This window comes from Corvus cornix, chromosome 3 (genome assembly GCF_000738735.6).
Source record: "Corvus cornix cornix isolate S_Up_H32 chromosome 3, ASM73873v5, whole genome shotgun sequence".
Classification (NCBI taxonomy): Eukaryota; Metazoa; Chordata; class Aves; order Passeriformes; family Corvidae; genus Corvus; species Corvus cornix.
In genome coordinates this window covers 55,077,080-55,095,356 of record NC_047056.1, presented here as the reverse complement: position 1 = coordinate 55,095,356, position 18,277 = coordinate 55,077,080, and the positions used below count along the sequence as shown (strand labels likewise).

The 18,277-nt window shown below is 42.4% G+C and overlaps 1 protein-coding gene across 2 annotated transcripts in view; it reads right to left on the bottom strand.

The window, feature by feature from the left end:
- The window catches only part of IPCEF1 (interaction protein for cytohesin exchange factors 1), an 80,203-nt gene extending 69,855 nt beyond the window's left edge, over positions 1-10,348 (bottom strand). The window contains exon 1 of one of the 2 annotated variants that reach the window (XM_019288380.3): positions 4,672-10,348. The gene's annotated coding sequence lies outside the window, so the exon portion shown is untranslated. The remainder of the gene's footprint in view (positions 1-4,671) is intronic. The other variant, XM_019288384.3, reaches the window with a different exon arrangement.
- Positions 10,349-18,277: the final 7,929 nt, after the last annotated feature.

Below are 18,277 nucleotides of genomic sequence, written 5' to 3'. Positions count from 1 at the left end.
GACACTGTCACCCACAGCATTCTCCTGGAGGAACTTCCAGCCCATGGCTTGGACAGGTGCTCTCTTCACTGGGTTAAGAACTGCCTGGATGGCTGGGCCCAGAGAGCAGTGGTGAATGGAGTTACATCCAGCTGTAGGCCAGTCACAGGTGGTGTTTCTCTGGGCTCAGTGCTGGGGCCAGTCCTGTTTAATATATTTATCAATGATCTGGACAAGGGAACCAAATGCCCCTTCAGTCAGTTTGCAGGTGACACCAAATTGGGTGGGAGTGTTGATCTGCTGAAGGGCAGGAAGGCTCTCCAGAGGGATCTGGACAGGCTGGATCAATGGGCTGAGGCCAACGGTGTGAGATTCAACAAGGCCAAGTGCCGGGTCCTGCCCTTGGGTCACGACAACCTCAGGCAGTGCTACAGGCTTGGGGAAGAGTGTCTGGAAAGTGGCCCAGGGGAAAAGGACCTGGGGTGCTGGTCAACAGCAGCTGACCATGAGCCAGATGTGCCCAGGTGGCCAAGAAGGCCAAAGGCATCCTGGCCTGAATCAGGAATAGTGTGGCCAGCAGGAGCAAGGTAGCGATTGTCCCCCCTGTACTCAGCCCTGGTGAGGCTGCACCTTGAGTGCTGTGTCCAGTTCTGGGCCTCTCACTACAAGAAGGACATTGAGGTGCTGGGTTGTGTCCAGAGAAGGGCAACCGAGCTGGTGAAGGGTCTTGAGCACAAATCCTGTGAGGAGCAGCTGAGGGAGCTGGGGGAGTTTATCCTGGAGAAAGGGAGGCTCAGGGGAGACCTCTACAACTCCCTGAAAGGAGGGTGTAACCAGGTGAGGGTTGGTCTCTTCTGCCCGGGAACCAGCAGCAGGACAGGAGGAAAAGCCTCAAACTGCACTGGGGATGTTCAGGTTGAAGAAGAAATTCTTGAAGAAAGAATTCTTTCACTGAAAGGGTGGTTAGGCATTGGAATGGGCTGCCCAGGGAGGTGGTGAAGTCACTACCCCTGGAGATGTTCAAGAAATGACTGGACATGCACTTAATGCTGTGGTCTAGTTGACAAGGTGGTGTTCGGTCAAAGGTTAGGTTCAACAATCTTGGAGGTCTTTTTCAACCTTAATGATTTTATTCTGTGAAAGCACCAAGGTTCAAGCCATTGGAAATGAAGCAGATAAAGAGCCCTTCCACTGTCCTCCACCCCTGTGGCCAACATGACTCAGTGACATTACCACACACGTCCTTTGACACTTCAAGCAGGGCTTGGAGCTCCCCAATCCCACTGCTACTCCTACACGTTTGTTCCACCATTATAAACAACTACTGAAACCCAAAAAACTTTTTATGTGAGGCTTTGGGCTTAGCTGCACTGCAACAATCTTTTCACATTCAAGTACTAAAAGTTCCAACAGTTTCTGTTATAGAGGAATTCCCTGTCTTCTCAAAAAAAAGGATGGAGGGGAACAAAGGTGAATGGTTACAGAAAGAGTGAAAAATAACAAGTGATTAGATAAGAGATAAGATGTGATTAGACAAGCAAGTGGCACAGATTCCCGCTTTGCTTCACATGTTTTTTCCAAGAGCCGGCACCACTTCTGTGCTGAAAAGTTCAAAGGACCTTTGAAACTTAGGAAAGCACCATATCTCTTGAGGAGCTCTCCATAGCTTCCCAGGCAGTCTCTGCTTACCAGGCCACCCATCCACCTGGTCTTACAATCTCATCTCTCTAAGAAGCTCTACATGTTTTCTTCAGTGTCACCACTTAAAAGAAGTTCCCTTGCTCTGCTACAGCCTGCTATAACATCTGTAACCACATCTGTAACTTCCCTGGTGCTTCTCACAGCCAGAAACTACCAAAGCACCCTTTGGGTGTTCTTGCTTCTCTTAGTCCTTAGCACAGTACCCCTCCACCTGCCCTGTGCCATCTCCCTGCTGCCAGGGTACACCCTGAGCTTTGTCCCAAATACCTACATCAACGTTGTTCCTGAGGCTGACTCAGAAACAGTACATGCAAGCCACTTTCCCAAAGCTGGAAATTACAGCAGGACTCTGCTAGGGAGGTTACAGGTGGTGCACAAGGCTGAGAAGCCTCGTGCAAGCCTTCACAGCACAAGCAGCATCTCCAGAACTAACGCAAGCTCCCTTTGGCTTGCAAGACAATGCAACATTCTTAGTGAATAAGGTATGTGTGCCAATTTCATCCTCAGCTTTCTAGAGAGCTCGACCCAAGACTGCTACATAAGAAGTGTGGATAATCTGGGTGTCCCAAGAGGGTGCAGAGAGAAAGTATTTGCACCTTCAATAACAAGCTGAAGAAATTTGATGTCATAGATTATTATTTTCTCTTACTTATTTAATTACATCCCAGATTTTGAGATGAAATAAAAGTGGCATTTTTATTCAGTGCTCAAACTGTGTCAGAATAAAGGTAAAGTGGAAAAGAGACAAGAACAGAGACAATGTCAAGAGAGGTCTCCATGAGGAATTCTGCCATTCCACAGTCTGGGCACATCCTGAAGGAAGATTTGCACAGCTTCATTGTATGAAGTATTTCTCAACTCCTTGTCCTTCCATACACTTTTCTCTTTGCTTTTTGAACTTTTTAAATCTTCCCTGAGAGTGATACATATTTACTCCTAGCTTCTACTAACGGCACAATTAAACAGCCTTGATGCCATTTCCAACAGCTCCTATTTTTCTCTCAACACACATTTTCACATCATTTAGGGCTACTTTTTAAAGTTACTTTACTTGGTTTCTTAACTACCAGATTGATGCTGAATTGGAAGTCGCTGAATTGGTTCCTACATTTGTTTCCCTTAATGAGATATATGATGCTTTCTCTGCATTCCTTTTGACCTCTAACATAAAATAAAAATTTTATCCATTATGTTTTTGGATTTTTTTGATAAACACTTCCTACTAAACAATCCTTTTAACTGAAAAGTTTTTGTCCATCCTCAAAAGGAAAATCCCTATATATTAAGTACTGATGTTAGTTTTCTCAGAAATCCTGAGCAAGAAGATTAACAGTAATAACAAAAAACAACAATAACTATTTTGCCCCAAAGCCAAGGCAGGGGCCAGGGAGGCTGCAGGAGGCACCAGGACACTGCTGCCCCACGCTCTGGGGCTGGTGACGCCTGGCAGGAGAGTACGGCAGTCGGGTTCTGCTGGGAAGCAGCACCATGCCCCAGCCATGTGCAGAATATCTGCTCATCTCTCCTGCTAGGAAAACCTACTTGTTTAATAAATACTAGGTGCATGCACACATTAAGCATACATTTGTACAGCAGTGAATTTACAAAAGCCTTTCTTTCCCACCCCTTAGGCTGTCTGCCAGAAACACTCAGCTGTAGGTTTCTCTACACATTAAAAATCTGAACCGGTATGACCCAGCCTTCTTAGGCCATGGAGTGTTTCACCATTAACTACTTGTTGGATCACAGCAGATTGCTATCAGCAGCACTTTTCCTGGTCCAGCAACTGCGTTAAGGTTGGATGAAGTGCTGGTTTAAAGAGCAGAATGTGACAGCTGGTAGAGTGCCATGCTCCAGCAGAGCTAAGCAGGGATCTAGGCTTGCCTGCAAGACTCAGGATTCAGTGGGATGCTCCTTGGGACTTCTTATCCTCTGAGAGGAGATAAGGAGAGCCTAAAACAATACCTAGTTTCTCTGCATGACTCCCTGAACTCTATCTAACCAAGACATGGTAGAAGTTGGTTATGTGGAACTGCATTCATTTGTGTAAAATGTTAGAGATTACAGATACACAAGGTATTCAAGAAATCACTAGTTATAACCAATTTTTAATCCCACAGACGGTAGTCAAATTAAATATTTAAGTGTCCTTTCCCAATCCTGCCTTATCACATATTTCTCTTCTTTTGGAGAAACTCAAAGGAAGCATTACACATAGCTAAAAAGCTTTTAGGAACTAGGTATGGAGATATTTTAGAAGAAATGCCACATATAAGTCTGACTCTACCAAAATATGTAAGAGATAATAGGTTCATTTCAATGATTATACCCATCAGAGGCTCCCCCTCCTGCAGCTGACTGCTCAACCTTCTGCTGCAGAAGGTGACAGCAGTACAGGCATCTTGTCCCCAAAGACACTGTGCTCTGTACACACACAGTGGAGCAGGCAGTGGAAACACCACAAAACACAAACCCTAAGCCTCTCTTTACACAACTTTTCCATACCACAGCTCAAACCATTTCCCTCCCCCTTCTCCAGTAAGGAAAACTGTGCATTCTAATCTACAAGAATTCGACAAATAAAATTTAGACACTTAACATTTCTGTTACTGCAAAAAGAAAGTGTAATCACTCCAAACAGATCAGAGTGGGCACTAAAAATCTTGAAAGAAAATTTAAACTCATCCTGGACAGAGAAATATCCAGCATATGTTTTTCTCAGGGCTAATTTGCAGACTTAGTTTTTTAATGTTCTTTACTTAATACAGCTCAGCTGAATCCTCTGCAGGCACAGAAACCCCATCAAGCAGAGGTCATTTCAAAGACTGAAAAACTGGTAGTGACCACTGCCATGCACTACTGAGTTATCCACAGCAACTGAATAGTTAGGAGATTGACAGCAGGGAAGATAGTCCAGCTGCAGAAGAGCACTGGTTTCCAATTCAAGGCCTTTCAGTTCCCCCATTTGCTTTGCAGTGCTGAGTGGTCTACCTGTCTCAGTTCCTCAAATCATCCAAGGAAAGCAACGGCTGTTCTCTCCTGCAGATGGAAGTGTTGTGAGGGGCAGATATAAATCCACAAAGCACTAGGGAACTTCTCTCCCCAGATGTGGGGATTGCAGTCCCCAGTCAGCACCCAAAACAAGTACTTGTTATTAAATGCCAAATGAGATCTACCTCAGTAACAGCAGCAATTAGCCTTTCAACACAGGAAATAAAAATATGCAAAGACTGAAATTGCTGACCAAGCTCTCATGATTTTAAGTTAATGAAGCTGATGGCAATGCCATAGCTACAATGACACAAAAGTCAGCTCTCGGAGCAAGAACAGGAGGTACCCTCCCACAGAGACATCTCTGGTCCAGGGGCTCCCAGTGCTCCAGTTCTCACAGAACAGCATTAGTGCCAATACATTCTTGACAGTCATTTTCCTTAGGGTTATGTGCCACATCTGCTTATGATGTCTGACAGCAGAGCCTAAGGAAAGAGAAAAACTTTTTAAACCTACCCATCCTTCTCTTATAGAAAGTCTCCAGCTTCCAGGCATTTACAAAGTAACCTCCTCATTTTTGTTTGCGGAGAAGCCAGATGATGGAGCTGAACCTGCGTGTTCAATTCTAGTTTCATAACATTCCATCTCAAGAAAACTCTTCCTTTTATCCCCATTTAAAAATGTCAGATATTGCTAGATAGTAACGAAGTTTCCTCCACTTACATAATGCTTTCCCTTCTCTTCTTCCCTTATATCCTCCAAGTTGATGAAGCAGAGGACATGGACACAGCTCCAAGAAGACTGCAGTAGGAAGAGCAGTGATTCTTGCTACCTTCTCACCAGTTGTCCTACAGACCTCCCAGATGTAAGTAGGAGATTAAGCGAGCACAAGACTTTCTCCACCATGTGGGGATGCTCCACATCAGTCAACTACACTTCTGCTCAGCAAGTCTCTTCAGAGACAGAAAGAAGAAACAACTCCAAACAAACACAAATGGTCACTTTGCTTTCTTTCTTCCGATCTACTGACACCCCCTTTTCTCACTCTTCAGTTCCAAGAATTGCATTTTACCTGCTGCGCTTACTTCACTCCCAGGAACATCTGGGGCAGAGAAGCAACCAATCATTCAGGGCAGCTACTTTTTCCAAGCCTCCATCAGCCCGGCTGCAGCAGAGTCCGAGTTGCAAGTGTGATGACCAAGTGGGGAGAGAAGCTCCGGGAGTTTGCTCTGGCACAGGCTAAGGGTGGGAGGACTGGAAGAGGACTGATGTAATGAGGCCTATATAAGGCTTTGTGACAACTAGCAGTTGTCTCAGTGGTTTTACAAGTATCAGTTGTATTTACTCTAGCTGAAGTGTTGCTGTCTGCAATAGAAATTCAGACTTCCTATGGCTGCTTCTCAATTCAACATTCATGAAACAGCCAACACCCTTGGTAAGGATCAAGGGCTCATCATGGTAGATACTAGGTAGATAAAGAAGATGACATCATCCCATCCCAAAGACTTGGCAGAGATAAAGAGGGAATAAGATGATGACAAAGTACCTGGAAAGGGAAAAAAGAAATCCAACCATGCCCCCTCTTGGCCTCTATCAAAATAATGATTATGTGTAAAGCCCTGATTGTATGCATGCACATAAGTAAAAATCAAGACTCATACTCAGCACCAGGAAGTTGTTTAGCTGAAGTCTGCAAGCTCCTGCCTGTAATAATCTTCCTGCCTTCTGATTAGAGCCAAGAAAAGGGTTTAGCATTTTTCCTCTTCTCTAATCTAATACTATTTGTAAATGTGTTTTTCCTCTCTCCTATCTTTCCAGTTGGTTTTATTTATGTAGACATGCCAGTGTGGTAAATTTCAGACCCATAATTTGTGGCTTCCTGACTTGGGGATGGTTCTGAAGTAGTTCTTATGTGGCTGTTCTTCCAGCTAAATGTTTACACACATATACAGTGTGCACAGCTTTTACTTATGTGCATGAGCAAGGGTTCTGCATGCTTCACATAACTTTTCAGAGTCTACATGTGTTTTTGATCATGACAACACATTGAAAATATGTGCCTACAAAACACATTTTAAATGTATTTATACAACACAGTATGTGCTTACCCCTGAGGTGTTTTCTATATATAGAAAAGCTGAAGATTAGGCTTCCTGTTCTCATTCTTTCCCTTCAAGTTCTTCTCTTGTTATTCATTCTATCCAGGTTTCCATTACCACTCAGCTATATATTACTTTTCACTGGCATGAAATCAATCAAACCTGAATTCTGATAACACAAATGCACATGACAAAGCATGAGATAATCCCCTAAGGAGATATTTGGACTTTCACATTTCAGTCAATTCAACAGCAGCAATGGTGTGGGAATGGTGTGTCTGCTGAGAGACCACACCTAATAAATTCAATCTTGTTTCTAATGTTTAAACCAGAATGGTTTTAAACAGTGATTTAACTCCAAAGTCCTTTTTTTTTAATTTGGTTGTTTTAGCTTGTGGATGAGGCCAAACAAGCCATTCTAATTTTCCCCCGGATGTCAAACTTGAAGGCATTGATAAGAATTTTCACACCTGAATCTTGCAATGAGCTACACATGGTATAAAACGTCAGTCACCCTATTGGCCCCAAATAGGAACACAAAGAGAGCCATGGCTAGTTCTTGATTGCCCCATGCTTCTGGAAGTACTCACTCTTACAAGACTTTACAGTATGAAAGTTAAACATTACTTTCTCCACCACGAGCTTCCTTTTCCTAAGGCCAAGATGCAAGAAGTAAGGCAGGCTGGCTGCAGCAGCCCTGGGACCTGCACTCACAACTTGCCAGTTCCCAGTTAACAGCTACAGTCACCTCTGGGGTGGCCTTCCCCCAGTGAGGAAATACAAAATGCATATGACCACAGCCTGATGGTAACACTTTAAACTAGGTGAGTTTAACAAAATGACTATGTGTGTTCCATAGCCTTTGGACTAATCTTATAAACTTAAGCAGTCCTAAAAGTCAACAGTGCTACATAAATGTATTTACACACTGATAAATCCCTGCAGGACCAAGACCTAAGTTAAGTAGATTCTACAAACCTCATTATTGTCTGTATTTACAGCATATGATCTGACATATGTATGTTCCCTTTTTGTCATCATTATCTTGAAGGGATTTTTATTTATGTGCATGACTAGACAGTCTGTGTTTTGTATGAATACCAGCATTCATCCACAGAGAACAATAAAACATCTTTCTCCCACTGCAAGAGTTTTTCAGGGAGCAGAGACCCACACAGCTCAGCCAGGCAGTCAAATGCCACAAAAAAATCCAAATAGGAAACCATGTAAGCAAACATTTTCCGAAGGACTTGTACATCAGGCTGTGATATATAATCTGCTTGTTGCACTGTTACAAACAAGTCAGTTTGTACCATTCAGAGTATTTTCACAATCTATTTGAGATAAGAAGAAAGAGAGGGCTGAGTGGACTAGAAAATCCAACCAGGGTTAGTCACCACTGACAAGCCCTTAGCAGCCCAAACAGCTGAGTAATTCCTGTGGTGCTCTCCTACAGCAGAGTCACACAGGTAAAGCCTGACAGCACACCAGTCAGACTGCAAGTGCCAGCTGCTCACACAATGATATTTGAAAAAACAGGTTCAATAACACACCAACAAAACATCGTCCAGAAATTCCAGATGAGGGCTAGCCTTTTGCATGGATCTGTTTGATATAAATCTAGAGAATGTGGAATGAGAATATGCTGTATAAATAATACACACTTCAGTAGGCACTGTCTGCATGCTCTCAAAGATGTTCCCAAACTATGAAAAAACCATCTTGGCCAAAACCAACAGAGACTGATGTGGGGTCTGGGAGGGTTTCCAAGAGAAGATGCTTCAGTTTGCAGAAAAGCACCAGACCTCTCCAGCTGTACCTTTCACATCCCCATATGCTCTGTGAACAGGGTAAGGAGACTCTAGCAGGCACACACCAAAGAGCATTTCATCCAAGGGAAAGACCTGTCCCAGACAGACCTTCTGACCAGTGCCACAGACACAAATGCCCCAGGGCACCAATGACTTTACTTAGTGCCAGTCTCGAAGGAGTGAGGCTCAGTGGTGGCAACACACTGTGCCTGCTTTCACCTCACACGACGGCAGCGCTGTGTGGATGAGCTCTGCGGATGTCAAACTTCCTCTGGTGTGGGGTATCTTTCCCTTTGCTGTGAAGTACAATCATCCTCAGGGATCTTCAGCAACACCAGTGCTTCTGGCACAGCAGGATAATCAGACAGACACCCCAGCTCCTCCAGTCATGGTACAGCCTTACCCCTGCAAGGAGGAGGCATCATTCCTCCTCCTCCTGCACCCTTTGTGAGAGGGACCTGGAGCTGCTGCTGCCCTTTCCTACAGTGGGAGGACCCCAGTGGAGAAGACAGACAATGGGAGGATAACCAGATCCCCCAGGATCTCTCTTTTATCCCAAAACACACTTGGACTACATTCCATCCCACCCATTAACTTTCTCTTCCTAAAGAGAATGCTGGGTCTGGGACCTGCTGATAGGATCGTCGGGAAGAGTAAATTCTGTTAAACCCAGTCTCTGCTATCACAAATTACATTCAGAATAAGCCACTTTATTTGTTCATTCTGATGATGGTTTTTCAGGAGAATAAATAGATATTTATCGGAAAAGGAATAGAAATAAAACTTTTTTGTAAGAAGGTTAAGTGGCGCCTGATAGTCTACAATCTGGCAAGTTAAGTAAACAAGGAGAAGGGGAAACCCTACCTTGTAAACAAGGCAATTACAAATCTAGTTTCTACACTCTGGAATGAAGCCAAGATCTAAGTGTGAAGGATTGAGAGGAAAATCTGTTGTAAATTCCTTCAAGTGAAAGTCCCTATTTAAAAGGCAGAGAACACATTTTAGAAAGGTCACAAAGTCGCAGCAGTTGTTTGGGGTTTTTTTCAAAGCGCAACTCTAAATGAAATTTGACTTCTTTTTTAAAAAGGCAGAGATAGACACAGCTGTACTTGTAAGCGTAACACACTAGAAGGAGAATAGCAATGATTAAAAATAGCTTTTGCACTGAGCTTTTGTAGGTACTTTAAATATCTACTGAGTAGGCATTACAACCTCAATGATTGTCAAAATTTGTTCTTGCATATTCTCAGTTTAAAGAAAAAAAAAACAAAAAAGAGAAATACACCTCTCACATAGCCATAAAGTGGGAAGTTACACATAAGGTGTTTCACTAAAGCTTTCACTTGAGCCTGGTTTTCTCCTCATTCTAGGTAAGGGGGCTGCATGGATAGGGAAATATGGCAATAGCAGACTTGTGTTCCTTGACTACAGCTTGTAAGTCTAAGCTCTTTGGAAGGTTTTTAACAAAGGTAAAAGAGTGAATATGAAAGACAGAGCTGACAAGTCATGCCATTCCATCTCCAATAAATATTATGGTTGAGTAGTTTAAACAGAATTCAGTGCATGGGTATATACATACACCCACAGGCATACACACATGTAAATACTTTTATACTTATATAAAGCTCAGGCAAATTCCACTGAAACTAGGAAACCAGACTGGAAAATCCACTTACATTACACCTTTGCATTTTAGTCAAATTAAAAAGACTGTGGGTGTTGTGACTAACTGACAGAGAGTAAATTGAGCTACTACGTGGTGTTTACCATGGGGTAAACTGTTGCCTCTCCTGATTTTTAATTGGAGGTTAACTTTGGCACACTCCACTATAAACGAGTCCTGGCACTAAAAACAAAGAGACAAAGAATCATTTCATGGATGTATTCCCATAGTTCATCAAATAGTCATCACTTACATTGCCCATATATATTGTCAAAGGTGATAAACACACACATATCAATAACAATAGCCTGATATTCTGCTCCATTCCTCATTACAGAGGCACCCTATCCTGATTCCAAGGAAAGCAAAAGGGTAGTGTACAACCATATCCAAGAACATGAAAGGTCTGGCTCTAACTCTCAGAAGCCTTCCTGAGCAAGTACAGCATAACAGCACCTTGATCCTGGTCCCCATTTCTATCCACCTCACACATAATTGCACACACATACAAAAGTGACTCTGAAGTAGATATAGCATAACCCAGCAACACTTCACACACCTCCTACATAACACCAGAAGGCCTCGTGGCATACACCCCAGTCACTTGCTGTCACTCCCCGTCAGGATGCTGGCAGATCACACACACACAAAAAAAATTACTGCAAGAAGAAAGGGTCCTGGCAGAAAAGTGATGGCAAATCCTAGAACAAAGCTACTATAGCACTACAGGATATGTGGGTAATCTCAGATGGACCAGCTGGCAAGGCTGCCACATTCCAGGCAGTACGTATTTGAACATCCCCAGCTTACTTGGAGTTGTACTGAGGCTCAAGCAGACATGAAGTGATACAAATACCGCGTTTATAATTTTATGCACACTTTGAAAAACAGAGGTTATTGGTTTTTTAGCTTATCTGGCTGTTATCCTCTTGCATTGCTACTTTGCTAAGTATTTTATCCCCCTCAAAAAATTAAAACCCAGGGCCCTTAATCACAGGTTGTTCCCACTAATAAATTACCTATTTAATATGTTTACATAGGCTCTTTTCCACAGTACGAATCATGTTGAAATTGCCCTAATTAAAATATCTCCATTTATTTGCATGACTAATCAGTACTTATCAGTAACTTTACATCTTCAAAGCTCTTTAACTGCATATAAACAGATTATCTGAAAACTTGCCCAAAAATGTATCTTGAAATCTGATGCAGAGACTCAGCTATTGCTTCCTAAAATAACTACTGGCTTTATGTGCACTTGGAATCGTAGTGAGGGCAATACTGGCAGGTCTGAAGAAGCATGTGCGTTACTTATGGAAAGAGTTAATAGTCCACAGGAGGCAGCAGACCAGACACTGCTCCTTGATGACGTGGAAAAGCAGATGGCTCACTCCTTTGAGTGGTAGTAAAGACAAGGTCTATCCTACTTCCCACCATGCTTTCTGTTGAAGAGAGCTGTCACACTCATGTGCAAATGAAGTCCCACATCCCTAAAACTGCTTGCGAAAGACTTGCCACCATTCTTCCACTTCCTCCTCTTTGGAGCTTTCTACAGGCTTGAATGTCAAAATATTCAGTACATCTGGTGCTGATTTCTGCAGACTCTGGCCACACAATTTGCACTGCATGAGAAATTAATTTATTGGTATCATGCCACCTGTGTGTCTCCCCATAAATTCATACCCCTGGGCCACCCATTGGTTGAAAGAAGATGAAGGTGGGTACTTTTTTGCTTCACAGCTTGTTTTAACAAGGAACTTATATACAGAAATAAGCCACTTCCATAAGCACAGAGCTACCCTACCTGACCACATGTTATTTTCCTTTCTAAAAATTAAAAATTACATTAGAAATGGCAGGGATGTGGGGATGTGTCTTTCAACTCTATCAGGAAGCAGTATAAAAGAGCAGATTTTGTAGGTCTATTGTCTTGATTTTAAAAGGCCAAACTATATTTTAGACCTATCAATATGCTTTCCCTTGAAAACTCAGAAGTGTAGCACCATTCCTAATACTTTCCTTCTATTAAGAGGAAAAGCTCCATAGCTCTTCAAAACAAATAGCCGTGTTTTTCCAATGTCCTGCAAATGCCTCAACTGAAGGAATGACAGTGGTAATTTTAATTATGATTTTACTCTCGATAAGTACAAAACTGCAAAATTACTGATTCTGAATGTTACTGCTCCCTGTCCCTCTTTCCTGTGGGGTGCCCCTGAACTGAATCTTCTCATGCGTTCATTTGATTGCTTCAGGGTCCTTTAAACCTCCAAATTTCACTAGGGTTATGGTGAAGTGTACATAGTGGCTTTTATCCAGAAGGGCCTGAAAGCACTTGATGAGCTCTACCAGGATGCAATTACATACAGCCTACTCACATCTCTGCAAATTCATAGGGTTGTAGAGACATCAAGAGATCATTAATTCTGTCCCTCCCAGCAGGATCAATTATACTTGGGCTATTTCTGACAGAGGCTGCCTAACCCGTTCTTAAAGACATCAAATAATGGAGGTTCCACAGCTCCCTTCAGCATCTTAAACCAGTCCTTAACTCTCCTTGACATCAGATTTTTCCACCAAATTCAAGCTCTGTGCTGTAATTTAAGCTTACTGTCTCTTGTCCCATAAATTTCTTACATAAAACTTTAATGTTTGTTCTTATGACACCAATGCAGTCATCTTTTCTTAAGACTATGCAACTTAGTTTGATTTAATATTTTCTCAAAGGCCAATGTTTTCTAAGCAAGGGGGACTGTTGCCCCCTCGCTTAAACTACCTGCTGTGGTAAGGACTTCAGGTTATTGCAGGCACTGCCAGCCCTAAAATGACAGTCACCAAAAGGAATGGAGGTGCCCCCCTAGCACAGTTAATGAGAGGCTCTCTTGAAGAATCTGCTGAGAAGCAGAGCCCCAGCCTTTTTTTCTGTTCTGTGTTGGTAGAAACAAGTAATCTGCCATCAGTTCCCAGGCAGTTCATTACTCTCACTGACAGAGTCACACACTTTGGTTTAGACTCAAAAGATTTGAATGCCTGCTGGTTGTGTCCCTCTTCAGATTTGGCAAAAAGAAAAAACCCAAAGAAAAGTCAGACAAACAAGATCTGCGCAAAGCCTCTCTGCATTGCTTTTTCCATTCTGCTGCTCTTTAGACCCTTTCAACTGTACTAGTAAGTACAATAGAGGACAATTAAATCCCCAACCCAGCACACTCAGGAATTTAAAACTACAAGATATGGCTTGCTAAAAAAAAAAAAATATCTTACAATCTAAATAGGTAAGACAGACTGTAATAAAGAGATAGATAATTTAAAAAAAAAAAAGAAAAAAGCTTATTCACCAATGTCAATATAAAGAAAATATCCACAGAGAAATAGATACATCCTAAATGTGGAAAACTGAGGATGTAGCTGCAGGGACTACATATGGGGTTGTCTGCAAAATTACTGCTCCCCCCAACCCTGTCACATCTCTGTCCCACTCCTCAGCTGGGAGTTCTTCCAGCACTAAACAGCCCTTCACTACCACTGAGCTTCAGTAGGCAAACATTCAAATTCAGTGTTAAGTTTACAACACGGGCAGCACAAGAAAAATTGAGTTACCATTTTTTGCCTGGTGACTGAGGCAACAAATCTCACAGTTCACCTCCTCATTTCAAGAGCAGGAGACACAGGAGCTACCAATCTGAAGGATTCCCAGCCCTAGCACATATCACATGTCTTGATGAAGAACTGCTTGAAATATAACTTACAATAAACAAATCATGCCTAAAATGTTCATAAAGCCTCATTACTTTAAAATAAAAACACTTTATAACCTAGTTGCAATATATATTGTCTCTTGAATCCTCTGAATACAGTTTTAACTTACCACAAATTTAGAGAGATCTCAGGAAAACCATAAAGTTTGCACACATGAAGCAATAGAGCTCCCCCCACCCCCGGAGACTCCTTTCTCTCTTCCTTTTCCTCCCCCACCCAAGCCCTGAATACAGGAAGAGAGATCACCAGCTGCCTGCTGAAGAAAACAACTACCAAATAGTGCGCATCATTCAGATGGCTTGGATGATTCAGCTTTTCCATGTGAACTTTAAGTGGCACAAATGGTGCTTTGTGCATTTCTGAATCAAACCTGTATTTAATAGTCCAAGTACATAACAATTTCTACTTGAAGAACAACTTTTCATCTTAAATACAGCAGCGCATCTGTTACCTTACAATGGCTCCAGTTCTCAAACCTATCAATAACTACACCTACCTGTGCTTATGTATTGCAGCATATTCAGCCTTTAAAAATATATTTTGTATTGTTCTCAAAAGTTGGACTGAATAGGGCAATGAAAAGAAGATCTAGTCATGAGCTTATCATTTTGAAAGCCACCTGAGGTGATGTGCATTGGTTTTAGAGTGGGAGGGTTGGGAAGGAACAGAAAAGCCAGGTATTGCAAGCAGTCTGCTCTCCCAAAATACAACAGGACAATAATACAGCAGCAGCTTGATCCTAAGTATCCCACAGCTACGTGCAGGTCATTGTCTAGAAACTTGTAGAATTATATTGTAGGCTGACATTTAAAAAACCCACACAAATGCAAAACACATACACATTTACTTTGTGTATTTTTTGTTTAGCACTGCTCAGATAAAGAATTAATGCCTGGTTTTACTTCTCTAGTTTCTTTGGCCTTTATCATATTGTTCAAACGTTCATTTGAATCCTCTTCATCAACAAGATCCTATTTTCATTTCATCCCCTACAATCATAAATCAGAACAGCCCTAATCAACCACTCAGATTTGACACCTAAGTAGAAGGAACAATCAGACCTAGTGGCTGCATTGGACAGAACCTCTTGCCAGACAAGCCCTGTTTACTTAGCAGAATTTCTTCTTTGTCCTCAAGTACAAATCAGCACAAGAATGTTGAACACAACACTGCCTTCTGCAGGCACACAAGTGTGACAATGCTGAAACTGCCTGAGGTGCTCAGCAAGGGCACCTTGAGCAAAGGGAGAAGGTGGCAAGAAACTGAATAGACTGGTCATCACTGGAAATCACTCAATACCTAGAGAAAAACAACAGAAATGTTGCTTGGCCTGTGCTTTGAACAACAGAAGTGAGCCTTTGGGGTCACCTAGAGTGCTGCCTTCCACTGAGGCAGAACCTGGAATTTTGTCTTAGGGGTGCAAACTAGGCAAGAGTACTGGAAAGCAACCAGAGAACCATGTTTTGACAGCTTCTTCCACTAATGGCTTTTGGATGTTTTTTGGGATTTTATAACTGATTTCCACTTCATTTTAAAATGTAGGCATGTTACGCATATCCAACCCAAAAAGCTTGTATCAAACTAGTCACAGGGATGCAATTCTCACCTTACAGCTCCTGCCCTGAGACAACACTGCCAGAATCACCCTCACTAGCCAAGATGTCTCTCTTCACAGCCAGCTACATGAGCAGCAAACACTGTGTGAGACCAGAGGGTGCCTGAAATCTTCTGCATTTTGAAAACACACCAAATACTTCATTGCAAACTAGATGAAAAATCTGCATTTGCAAGAGTGACCTGTGGGAGAAGTCATGCGCTTTTGAAGTCAAAACTTCAAATTTCTAGTGATGTTTGTTTTCACTCCCTGACATTTCTTGATAGCAAGGACAGCAGGAGTACTTCTCATCACAGCTTTTCATCACAACCTCCCCACCTTTGGTCAACCACTGGGAAAATGAGTCACGATGCCAAAACCAGAGCCTGTTCCACATCCTTCTAAAAAGCCTTATTTCCCACGCAGACCACATCCATTCCAAGCACAACAGCCAGCCACAGTCAGTAGCAGGTCAAATGCATTTCTTGTGGCATAAGCACCCTGGGGTGCTGCCTCACTGCCTCTCCCAGACAGCCCCAGCTCACTTGTTCACTTTGCCTTAATAAAGGCGTCTCTGTGCAGCACTAGGTGAAACATGCCTGTGCCATACCAGGAGCTCATATGCTGCCAAAACTTTTTGGTTTTTAAATAGTGACTCCCTCATATTACCTCTGCACTAACATTGTGTGACACATCATCCCTCCACAATGTTCCCACACTTCTACGGGAAAACAAACTTTGCAAATCGCGTATCTTGTCCCACTAGCCTTTTATTCAGAGGCCTGTCACTCATCTCCTGAGCATGAGGGAGGGAAGAGAGGGGCTGCTGCTTTAGCTGCTGGGTTCCCCTTTACCTCCTTGTCTCTCCACCCCACGTAGCCACTGCACAGACAGCAGGAGAGAGCAGGCAGGAGGCCGCAGCAGTAGGTCCACACTCATCTCTCCAATGCAGCCTATGAATCCAGCATTACAAAACTCTGAAAGAGGAGAAAAAACAGACCTTTCTTCCTATCCAGTGATAAGAAGCTGATGTGTTTGGACCTAGGGCTGCTTGGGGTGGTCTAAGTAACTTCAAAGCAAGAGTCTTATCCAACAGCTTACTAAGCAGAGAGGAATTCTTGCACAAATCAAGAACTTGGAAATATTGTCTTGTGGGCAGCGCTATTTTTGCTGGAAGGCTCTGACCAAAACTATCTCAGACATCAAAACAAACTGATTATGCTATAAATATTAAAGGCTTTATAGCTGTTTGTTTGTGAAATAAATTCTTGGAAAGTCCCTTGGCCTTAATACATGGAGGAAAAGGTCAGAGAGGAAGAAGGGCATAGGAAAAGGGAAATAATTAATTTTGGACATAATTTATTTTGCTTTCATCCTACTCACTTATAGGAACTTATACCAACTTCCCCCCAGAAACAAATGGTCAAGAACTATGCCAGACAATATTCAGACTTCTCTGTGTTCAATGGGACATTCAGTGGCTTGGGAAAGAGTTTCAGCTAAAGCTGTGTTACACCTAAGAAAGCCTTTGGTCATGTTCTGTGGAGGCACACTTAAACACCACAGTTGCTCTGCAAGAATCTACAATACCTGAACCACAGCCCTCACTTTCTGCTATCAAGTAATAAAATCAAACAAATCACCCAAGAGGCAGGCACTAAAGTTTGGCTGATCTTTTACCTGGATGTAAATCCCTAGTTTCATTATTATTGCATATCATTCATGACGTACTTATTCACAAGGTAGAAAAAGTGGTTTTTCTTGTGTTTTGGTTATGGAGTTTTGTTTGGTTGAGGTTCTTTTACAGTTTACAGATTTAAATTTTATGGCTCATTTGTGTCTACTTGGCATTATGAACATTTTCACTGGAAATCTGGGACATTTGTACTGAAAACAGCTAATGGGGAATGAAAGAGAAAAATACATTAATAAGTAGCACTGAAAAACATGCAATTAGTGAGGGGGGGAAAAAAAGCATTAAATACACAGTCAAAACATTAAATATCAGTTTAGACTTGTATATTTTATACCTCACAGTAAATATTGCCTAAACTAAAAACCTCTAAGCAAAGGTCACGTGGGTCTGAGGCTCCTCACCTGCAAAGGCACTCCCAGAGCACATCTAAACACATGGTGGCTGAGCACCATTGGCAAGCACAGCCCAGTGCTCCATCAGGATCTTGGCAGGTTTGCTCCACAGGTACATTTCAACAGCTCCTACTCTGGCTCGCTTGGACAGAAGGAGGGCTACACTTACCAAGGAGGGTGTGGGGGGTCAGAACCAACCAACCAACCAACCAAAAAAGTCCAAGCAACTACCCCACTCAGCTGAAGATGGCACAGTAAGCTGGACTGGTTGTCCTGATTCCTTGGCTGCTGTCTAGCTGTCACCATGCATAGAGAGCATTCACCCTCACCAGAGCCCAGAGAACAAACAGCAACCACAAATCATAAACTGACCCCAAGAATTCTCCCAATAACTTGGCGCTCTCTGGCACTTATTTTTTGCTTAATTCCTCTGTCTCCATATACTGTTAATCAATCACATAATTGTCTAAGAAAATATATCTTTCCCCTCTCCCAAAAAAAATATATTGGGTTAACTCCATAACCACTTAAGGGAGAAAGTCAGTGGCTTACATCACCCTGAATAACTGAGGTAACCACACAGGGAGGTTTAAAAAGA